We start from the raw sequence: 11,545 nt of genomic DNA, 5'->3' as shown, positions 1-11,545 counted from the left end.
TCAATGAACACGATGACGAAACGGTCTAAGAAAGGCTTACACACGCGATTCATCAGATCCATAAAAACCGAGGGTGCGTTAGTTAAACCAAAAGGCATAACAACGAATTCGTAGTGGCCATATCGGGTTCGAAAAGCGGTTTTGGGGCTGTCTTCCTCTTGAATCCGCAACTGATGATAGCCTGAACGTAGATCGATCCTTGAGAAACACTTGGCACCTTGCAGCTGATCAAATAAGTCGTCGATTCGAGGCAGAGGGTATCGATTCTTAACGGTTAGCTTATTCAACTCCCGATAATCGATGCACATCCGGAACGACCCGTCCTTCTTTTTGACGAAAAGGACTGGCGCGCCCCAAGGAGAGGTGCTTGGGCGAATAAAGCCTTTTTCGAGTAATTCCTGAAGTTGGTTCGAGAGTTCCCTCATTTCGGATGGAGCGAGTCGATACGGAGCTTTGGCAACGGGGTTAGCTCCAGGAATGAGGTCAATACGAAAGTCGATATCACGACTTCGCGGTAGTCCGGGGAGATCATCAGGGAACACCTGAGGAAACTCACGGACCACTGGAACATCTCTGACTTCAACTTTCTTTTTCTTTTCCTTCTCCGCTACTACAATGTTGGCCAAGAAAGCTCGGTATTCCTTGCGGAGATACTTGCTGGCTTGAATGCACGACATAAGCTTGAGACCTTTCGACGCTGTTTCACCGTATACACATAGAAGATCACCATTTGCGAGCGAGAATCGAATCATCTTTTCGCAGCACACAACTTCAGCATGGTTTTCGCGAAGAAAGTCCATGCCTACTATGATGTCGAAACTTCCGACTTGCATCGGAATAAGGTCGATTGGAAAGATGTGATTGTTGAGCTCGAGGGTACAATCACGAAGAACAGAGCTAACTGTGACAATACTTCCAGTAGCGACTTCGACTTCGAATGACGAGGACAGATAAGAGCGCTTACGACTAAGGAGTTTCTCGAATTCAAAGGACACAAAGCAGTTATCGGCTCCAGTATCAAACAAACATGATGCATAAATACCATTCACAAGGAACGTACCATTAACCACGTTGTTATCCGCCTGAGCCTGACGGGCATTGATGTTGAAGGTTCGAGCATGGGCTGCTTGCTCACTACAAGAAAATGAAGCTAATGTAACTCTAGTAAAATGTTACATTAGGCCTTGAAAAGGTTGCATTAGGCCTAATGCAACCTTATATTGGGAGCTGCATTAAAAGCAGTTGCATTAGACCAAATGCAACTTTTTTGAAGCCTAATGCAACCATTTTTGTAAGTGTTGCGTTTACTATTCAAATGCAACCTTTATTGTATGCAACCTTTTTACATTCTAATGCAACTTTTCCTACACTTAAATGCAACTTTTTATATACTATAATGCAACCTTTATTATAGTTTTGTTACAAAATAGCAACCTTTTTTTAAGCTTAATGCAACCTTTTTTTACAGTAAATGCAACCTTTTTTACACGCAAATGCAACTTCTGACATAAATATAATTGTTAATAATTAATATGAATTTAATTGCAATTTAGCCAAAACAATATTAACACAAATATCATTGCTAGTCAAATAGTGTACCTTAACATACTTTTCCAAACTCAAATAACAAAAAAAGTCAATACCAAAGTGTCAATTACAATAATAAAGAGTAACTAAAACATTCTACGCATCTTGATCTTCAACTTGTAGTTGTTTCGTAACATTTCCACACAGATCTTCCAAGTCTTGTCGTTGGATATCAATATCTTGTCGTATAGCTTCAAAGTCAACTTTTTTTCTTTCATGATCCTCTTTATTCACTTAATGAGTTTCAAACGACTGCTTTTTCACAACTTTAGCTTGCAAAAACCTCCTGAAGAAATTGTCCCGTCATCTGTATATGGATGTTCCCAACGTACCAACATTTTCTCAAAAATAAAAGAAGAAATTAAAAAGAAAACACATTTAGCTACAGAATAATACACAATTTCCAGTAGACATAAAACATAGAGCCATCCTACATTTAACACTTTTGCATATCACAACTATAAACCTCAGTACTGTGTGTATTGGGGGACGAGAAAAACAAATTGGTAAGATATAGCAAATTATAAAACACTTACTTGGTTACCAGGGACATACTAAGGCATTCGTCATGCTTGAACATGCATATGAAAAGGAGAATAACAAACTAAAAAATCATATGTAAACCGCTCACACTGCGAGATGTATTTGGTTCAAACCTAGGAGGCAGATTTCTGCTTGGGATTGGCTCAATCTGCAAAACAGAAAAAGTGAACAAAAAGAAAACCGAGAAGAAAAGGCAAGCTAAGAGTAAAAAGGGATAAACTTTCAAGTGAAAATAAAGCCACTCCTGTTGAGTAGCATACACATAAATATTTGTTTTTATGTTCTATAACGAGCTGATGAAGCTTGGCATTCTTCAAAAGCAATTAGAATCGCCTAACCATATTAGTGTCACTGACACGATGTTTTTCCCAGTCCACTATTATATTAGTTAACAGAAAATTATGAGGGTCGTGAGGAATAATGGGTGGTCGATAGAGATGTAAATGAGCTGAGCTACTCAAGATCACTCGAAAAAGAGCTTGAAACGAGCCGAGCTTAAACGAGCTCAAGCTTGACTTGTGATGCTTAAACCGACTCGGGAGCCTAAACGAGCCCATTATTTATACAATTTTTAACTGATATAATAAATATATATTTCAAATTATAATAATTAGTATCAAATTGTTTTCTATTTTTAAAAACGCATTAGTTAGTTATTACACTTTCTAAGAAAATAGACATAAAAGTGTTTACGATAGAGATCTCAGGCTCTGGTCAACTGGTTTGCATCCCTATTCATAACATGGCAAAAGATCTTTGATGGAATTTTATACATACTAACTCCTTTAAATTGTCAACCAATAGTATTTACGTTATAAGGATATAAAAATGACAGATAGATTGAACATCTGAACTTGAATAAAAAGTCGTTACGTATTACCCGAACCAAAACAGTTTTTTTTTTCTAAATTGACCCATCCTGGCCCGAACCCTAAAAACCCAAACCCATTCTACCCGGACATGCCACCCGACCCGCTGATTTTGCCACCTCTAATAAGAATGTACTAAATTCCTAGCTGCAACAATAATTAAAGAAATCTTCATTACATATAGAATTATAGATATAAGATAGTTATTTAAAATTTAAAAAAAAAACATTTTTATTTAACTTTAACTTCATATAAAGGGTAACAAATCACCTAAAAAAGCATGTAAGGGGTCCATGTTTTAATCTAAGACTTCATAGTTCAACCCTAAGCTTCTGTGCCTAAACAACTTTCGTAGCTTTCTCCTGAGTATTTAAGAAACTATGCTGATGAAATTAATATAAAAATCAAACTTACTTATAAAAATCAAAGTGTAGCATGCTGAAACATTAAAAAGTGTAAATTAAGAGCTGATGACCTTTTTACTCGTGATAAGATAGACACGCATAATTAATAGGATGTAAGCCAGCCACTGCAATGAACGGACTAATTGCGTCATACTGAATCAAATTCTCAATCGTGGATTGTCCGATCACCACCAGCACCCACTCTTCTTTCACCGCCTATCGACCTTCTCAACCCTCCCAACATACTGGGTAAGACCTGCAGATACCAATACTTAGCGTATATAAACTCTAAAAATACATATTTATCTTTGAATCACAGAAGCAAAATAGATTACAATTATGTTTTCACAAATAATGGAGTTTTACAAACAACTAGTGGAATTTCTAATCTTTAATACCTTACAAGAACAAAAGGCAAGATACCAAAAGAAATCTAAGTTTTTTAATATGCAAAACACTTCCTCATTCCATACCATCTAAAACAATCTTTAGGACTGCTATAGATGAACTAATTTGATTGTATGAGGCAATTAATAGGTCCAAAATATGGAATACCATATCACACAAAAGAGGCCAGTAATCTGCATCTTGAAAACTTTGTTGAAGCATTACATCAAACAGTTGGTGTGCATCTTTAAACCTTTAGTTTTAAACGGCACAACATAAAATCTTGGCCCTAAATCATAAAGTTACATATCTGGATCACCACCATAATGAAATAAAAGAGATAATTACACTAATAATCTTATACAGTTCGGCTAGTACCTTAGTAACAAAGACATGTTAGTCCTGGTTTGAAGCCCTTGTAACAATGTGTTACGATACAAAATGGTGATCAAGAAGTAATGAGCCAAAGATAGAGAAGAAGAAGAAATCACAGAGAGAAGAAGAGATGGATCGTGAGGAAATATTCTTAATTAGGGCATTTTAGGAGGCTGTGAGATTTTGGTGGGAAGATGAAAATGAAAAATTAAAACTGAGAGGGAAATATGAGGAGAGTATGTTTAGTGGGGAAACTGAATTTGGGGAATGAAAAATAAAGCATTTTTTAATTTCAAATAGATAAAAATAACAAATGTTATAAGTTATTTTTATTTATTTTTAATCAAACTCATATAAGAAATCAAATAATATATTATATAAAACTAATAGGATATTGTATATAAGAGTTGTATAAAATATGAATATATATATATATACACACACAAAATAAAACTATAAAATAATTCTTAATAAGTCATGTTAGGCGTTTAGAGATACACTCATGCATGTCTTAATGAACTATATTGACTTCCAATGAGTTATATATATATATATATATATATTTTTTTTAGTATCAGCATGTGTCATCTTTTATTTTCAATTTTAGGTATTTTTTAAATTAATCAAACCACTTATTTTATAACAAAAGAGTATATATCAAATATGACAAAACAAGAATATATGTTTTTTTTACTATTTACAAATCAAACATTTTTAAGATTTTTTCTCACTTTCATTGAATTACGCAATAACAGTTGCATATAAATTTTAATAATGCAACTTTTCAAAAAAAAGGGTTGCAATTTTTAATAAGATTTGCAAACTTCAAAATAAAAAGGTTGCAATTTCATTAAAGTTTTGCAACCTTTAATGAAAAATGTTGCATTAGATCTTTTAATGCAACCTTTATAATGAACGAAGTTGCATTAGAGTCAAATGCAACATAATTGATAAAAGTTGCATCTAAAAGGTTGCATTAGGCACATTTTCTAGTAGTAGCTGCTGTTGCTGAGGCTGCTGTTGTTGCTGCTGGGGCTCGTGCTTAACCACCCTGTTCGGGCATCTGTTTGCAAAGTGGTTAGGGTCACCACATGCAAAGCAGACTTGAGCATTGACTGCAGGTGCTTGAGCTGCTTGTTGGCCTTGAGGGGCGGGGAGTAGAGCTTGGTTGGCAGTAGCTTGAACTGGGCTTGACGGGGACCATAGCGGTAGTTCGCAGTGAAATGACCGTAAAGGTTGCAGTGAGCGCAAAAACGACAGGCTAGACCCACTGGATGATGATACGAGCATGTCAGGCAGAGCGGGTGAGGGCCTGTGTATGCATGCTTTGCTGGCGGTGCATTGATCACTGGAGCTGAACGGTGGTGCTGTTGCTGCTGAGCTGGTACAGCTTGTAGAGGGGCAGCAGTTGTTGCGGCAGCACAACTCTTGTTGCGGCAGCACAACTCTTGTTGCTGGAGCTGTTGTTGTTGTGCTTCTTCTTTCTTCTTGATGACTTGGAGGGTTGAGCAGATGAGTCGGTGGGGGCTACGGTGGCTTGGTGTAGAGACTTGGTTTGCTTATCCCAAAAACCATACTTCACTCGCTTGTCATTGATCTCAGCGGCGAGTAGTTAAGTCTCTCCAATCGTTGCTGGCTTGGCGGCGCGAACAAAGTCGGCTACACAGTCGGGTAGGGCTCGAATGTATTTCTTGATGGTTTGATCTGGGGTCTTGACTTGATCAGGACAAATGATGCTAAGCTGCTTGAAGCGAGCAGTGAGTGCAGCGTTGTCTCCATCCTTCTGCTTGATGGTCCAAAACTCGTCCTCCAGCTTTTGGCACTCATGAGGAGGGCAGAATTCGTCGATCATAATTGTCTTCAACTCCTCCCATGTTAGCTCGTAAGCTGCATCATTTCCGCGCTTGTTTCGTTCGGCCGTCCACCAGTCTAGAGCACGGGACTGGAAGACGCCTGTAGCATTGAGTGTGCGGAGATTCTCAGGACAGCCGCTTTGGCGCAGAGTGACTTCAACCGAGTCAAACCAGTGAAACATGGCGGTAGGGCCATCCTCGCCAGTGAACTCTTTGGGTCCGCATGCTTTGAACTGCTTGAAGCTGAAAGCAGCCTTGCTAGCATCTTTGGGTGCATCTTTTCACGATTCTTCAGACGACTTGCTGGCGTTTTCATAAACGTTACTCACAGCCTTTGCTACGCTTTTGGCGATGATAGCAGCGAGTCGCTTATCTCTCTTTTCCTGACGGGTCAGGTGGTGTCGGGATCCAGACGACGACATGGTCTGCAATAGACATCGTCACAGGACTCAACACAACGAAATCGTACCTCACACGTCTAGACTACTAAAGCTTAGGAAAACGTCAGAACTCATATCACATAGACATATAGGCACATAACCACAGTTACATGTAAGCACAGAAGCATGTAAGCACGTAGACACGTAAAACACAGAGTCACATAAGCACATAAGCACATAAGCACCTAGGTATTTAATCACAGATGCAGTCAGAATACAGAAACCTATCATTCAAAGCTCGCGTGTCGTTCGTATATAGTGATCGCGTATGGTATATCGAATAGTACCACGTAGTCGTATAGCTTATTGAGTAGAGTATAGCATATATCGTAGCATGGTGTCGTCTAGATTTGCAGCGACTTGTTAGCGTGTTGAGATAGATTAGCAAATGCGAGTCGTGTGTGTTGATCGAAATGGCAGCAAAATCGAATAATATCCAAGATATAAACACGTAAACAGATAAAGCACACAGAAACACATAAAATCAACGAGTCATCAAAGTACACGGCTGCGGTTCTCATAATCAAAACGCATAAAATCGAGAGGTAGATTGTCTGCGGCTACTAGACATCGACTACCCAAAGCGATCCGACTATTCACAGTGGACTTGTCGTCACTTTCGACTTTAAGGGTCGTGTTTCTGCCTCGATTCTTGGGCATTCAACACGCATTCCTTAGGTCATACTTGTGAGTTCAGGTCGTTAGAGTCCGTCAAACGCCTTGGTGAGATGAAATAATATTCGGAACAAACTGCCAAGGTTAGGGTTTCACCCCTTGGCTTAGCAATTTCTTCCTTGTTTTAAGAAAATCTGAGGAGAATTTTCATCAAAATGGGGATTTCGCTCCTGATTTGGCATAATTCTCCTTGCATGTTATTGAAAATATCAGGACAAGCATGAGTAAATGGATAAAATCATCATTAGTCAGGCAATTTAGTCGAGAATTTGCGGTTTTCACACCTATTCCTGACCAAATTGCTTAACTTTTTATTGAAAATTCAGGTGCAGTGATAGTGAAGAATTGCAGAATAAGGCACATAAACTTGGTCTGTTGGTTCCTAACTATAGTCTAGGCCTCTAAGACAGCGACCCGGACTAGGTCGTGTCCTGCCTAATTCCCTATAGTTATGGCTCTCATATCAATCTGTCACACCCCAACCGATGGCGGAATCATCGGGGCATGGCACTGAGCGAAACAGATTGTCCAGAAGTTTCCACAACAACTATTAATACAAATTCAGTTTAAAGTGATACGTCCCATACCGTATCCCGAATAAATAACAAGTTATTGCAGATAACATCCAAACAATTAATCCTGTTCCGACAACTCAGATTCAAACATAAATACATCAATTGTTTATCTGCTTCTAGTCCCCTATTCTGTTGACTTTCTGGCTGTATTGCCAGAGGACAAGATCTACAGACAACTATGCCCCAGACGCTTGTTCTTGGCAGACAACTATTTATTGGGGGCTTTTAGAAACTTATTCTAGCTTCACTTCCCTAGCAAGCAAATACCTTAAACACCTGTCACATACGTTAAAATAAAGTCAATACATAAAATGTACAGGTGAGCATACAAGTTTGATAATAGCATATAGAGTTCGAATAGTTTACGCATAACCAGCACGTACATAGAGGGAAATGATGCATGTTAATTATCGACATGGACCTATCGATACCAACGACTGCGGGTTGACTGTCCGAGACAGTTCGCAATACATGATTACCACCGTAATCCATGCAAGTAATTGTCCTTAACAACCCCCGTGTGAACGGGTGCTGAGTCCAAATTATAGTACTACGTTGCTAAGGTAGGTAGACAGCATTCCACGTGTAAACATAACAATAAGCATACATTTAGTCACGTAATACATGCAATCGGTTAGCGTTCAATAGTTTGAATAGTGTGTTCGATTGTGATTTTGATAAGTAACGTATGTAACACCCAAAAGTGCTAAAGCAAAAAAGGGATTCGAGTATACTCACTGTGATTGGTTATGGATTGAAGGGAGCTCTGAGAGTAGGGTTAGCCTGAATAGTTCGATAGCACAACAATGAGTAACGCGGAGATGCAAACAAGTGTAAATGGATCGAATAGTCTGGTTGATCGAACAGCAGGTTCGATCGAACGGGCTGTTCGATTGGCTTGAAAGTCCGTTTGAACAGTCCTGTTCGATCGGCCGGTAGGCTCGATCGGCTGGCCCATTCGAGTGGATTGTTTCTTCCTCTGATGTGTTTGTGTATGATGGTTTGAACTTTTGAAGTTTTCGTTGTAGTATTTGAGAACACTGAAGTGTTCTTACCTTTCAGGTCGATCGATCGAACGGTCTGTTCGATCGGCCGGCTTAACCGATCGGTTAGGAACTTCAGAGGTGGTCCTCAGCAGAATGTCGCTCGACCGAACAGTCTGTTCGATTGGCTGGCACTCCACACTACGAACGAGTTCCAAATATGATTGAGTGTTGAAGCATAGTATCTCATGATCCGAAGAGTAATGTTTACCAATCGAGTTGTGTATTCGATCGAACATCACTTCGTCAATAGCATGCTTCATGAAATCTGAAAAGTGTGGAACCATGTGCTTGCCGATCGGCTGGCCCGGTCGATCGGCTGGTATGTTCGATCGACTGGGATGTTCGTTCGAACAGCCTAGCCGTTCGGCCAGCAGTCCTGACCTGGTCGGCCTTTCGTCTAACACTTGGCTGTTTGGTTATTTGTCATGATTTTAAGGTGTTTCGACAGCGAGTTAAACCATTATAACGTGGGTCCTTACTTGCTTCACCGGTTCGGACAGGAATCACCCAAGTCCGGCTGGTGAACTGTTCGGAACGGTAGTTGGATGTTTAACCCGAAATCGGTGAACCTTGTAGATAGTATCCGAATCTTGAACCTTTTAACCGTTAGAATGATTAGTTAGTTGGTTCGAGTTCCGTTTCTATCGGTTTTAAGGTTTTGAGTGTAAATTGTTGAAGAAAGTTGGGAAATCATTCATAAAAATGTTTAAGATTCTTACAAATCTTAGTTTGTTCATGTGGAAATCGGTCAGATCTAAGCTATTCATGGTTGAATGAGGCCAAAGTTTGATGTTCTTCAAGAACACCATGATGACATCACCCAAGAACACTTAGATCTTGGTGATTTCATGGTTAGAAATCAAGTTTTGAAGGATAGAAAGGTGTAGAATCATGTAATGATAAAAACGTACAAGAATTAGAGTGAAAACTTACCAGAGTTGAGAGAAATCTGAGAGATGGTGAAGAACAAGGCTGGTTCGGTCAGAGCTTTCCAAAAATAGTAAGGGTGACAATGACAGGGCTATTTATAGGCTCCAAAAGAGGAAGGTGTCAACCGATCGGCCAGGAGCTCCGATCGAATGGTCTGCTCGATCGGCTAGGAACATGCTAGCCGATCGGCTGGCCTGTTTGATCAGGATGCCTCCTGTTCGATCAGCAACCCTTTTTGAGTATTTCGCGACGATTTTCGATGTTTCGGTTTTCGATGGACGATGATACGAATACGATAGTGTTCCTAGTCAAATTACTTTCAGTCCCAACTACTATATCTAACATACAATCTTCTATAAGTCATGCTTCGATGTCGGTTTCAATTGAGTTCGATTGCCTTTCGAGTTTCGATTCGATTTTGATTGATTCGCTTGAATACCACACAAAACGTAAGGTAAACATGCACAAGTAACACATAAGGCACACACATACGTAAGCATTACCACACCAGTTTCGCATAGCTTCGAGTCTCGAGTTCGATTGATTGATTTGATTAACTTGATTATTGATTGATTAACTTTATCGCATTGTTACTTCTTAATATTCACAGTCGTAAATTGGTCGCATTGAATAATCATTCGATCATTTCATTTAGACAACACTTACTCCACATAATACATATAAAACACAAATCGACTAATTACAGTCAAAGAAGTCAAAGTTGACCTGGACTTTAACTTTGACTTTGGCATTCGAAATCATGGGGTGTTACATTAAGTACATAAAACCAACACAATACGATTGGTGACCAAAAGAGAGTAACCGACTTTAAGTTAACAGCGGAAGCATAAAACGTAAGTCCAAAACATAAGTTCATAGTTCATAAGTTTATAGACCAAAACATAAGTTCCATAAATTCATAAAGTTTATTTATTAAGCACGGGACATAACAATCCATATCCCACAACGACTTCCTCCTCGTGCAAGCTCCATAAGCTTCTAACGACCTGTAAGGCATGTAACAACGAGTCAACAACAAAGTTGAGTGAGTTCATGGTTGGTTGTTTAGTTTTAAGTTGTTTTCGAAAACATGGTTTGTCTTTCGTTGGCTTATTTGCCGTGGGGTTACCCCATAGTTGAAAGTATGATTAACCAGTTCCTTCTTTATTACCCAAACCATATCCATAATCAGTGGGGGCTTCCCCATGTAACTACTAGACCGTTAAGATATCGACAACTGACGAACAATAGTTGTGCCCTACGTCAATGTCTATCATCATTGACAGTTTGCCATAGTCCATTAGTACACGCCCGTCCTGTCACACTCCCAAAATACCACCTAGGGAGTGTCCCTGATAGGCGTGTGACGAACTGACAATGAGCCACTAATTACATTGAACTCACAAGTTTCAAAATAAAACTCTCTATTTAATTATAAAAATTCCACATGAGTTTATACGAAAACCAATGTGTTCAGTGGAAGCGTTATCAAAACCATAAGTTAAGTATTCTCAAAACAATTGTATGAAAACCAATACTCCAATAAGTGTATCCAATCAGCACGACCCATGACCACTCAAACCGCTCCAAACAGCAAGTTCCACATCCAAGAAATCTAACGACCTGCGAGCATGCAACAAGTGTATCAGACAAGCTGGCGAGTTCACAGTTTATGAAAATATTGGTTACCAGGTGTATAAAACAGTTCATTAACAAATGCAAGTAATATTGATAATATCTCGATACTGAACAAGACGGCTCCTGATGTATGTTTTGCCCTTTCCCCAGTGCTCCTATCAAAGCACTGGGCCCGACTGGGTCATTAGTTCACACCCGACCTCTCTCAGGAACGGGGTGAGGG

General features: G+C 39.3%; 1 long non-coding RNA gene across 1 annotated transcript; it reads right to left on the bottom strand.

Moving 5' to 3' along the window:
- Positions 1 to 1,557: 1,557 nt before the first annotated feature.
- On the bottom strand, positions 1,558 to 4,421 carry LOC110917384. The gene is made up of 3 exons (XR_002580525.2): positions 4,169 to 4,421; positions 3,475 to 3,659; positions 1,558 to 2,278 (listed from the first exon to the last, which is right to left on the bottom strand). It is a non-coding gene; the product is annotated as an uncharacterized LOC110917384 (long non-coding RNA).
- Positions 4,422 to 11,545: the final 7,124 nt, after the last annotated feature.

The sequence above is a fragment of the Helianthus annuus genome, chromosome 16, assembly GCF_002127325.2.
Source record: "Helianthus annuus cultivar XRQ/B chromosome 16, HanXRQr2.0-SUNRISE, whole genome shotgun sequence".
Classification (NCBI taxonomy): Eukaryota; Viridiplantae; Streptophyta; class Magnoliopsida; order Asterales; family Asteraceae; genus Helianthus; species Helianthus annuus.
This window is presented reverse-complemented; position numbering and strand designations above follow the sequence as displayed.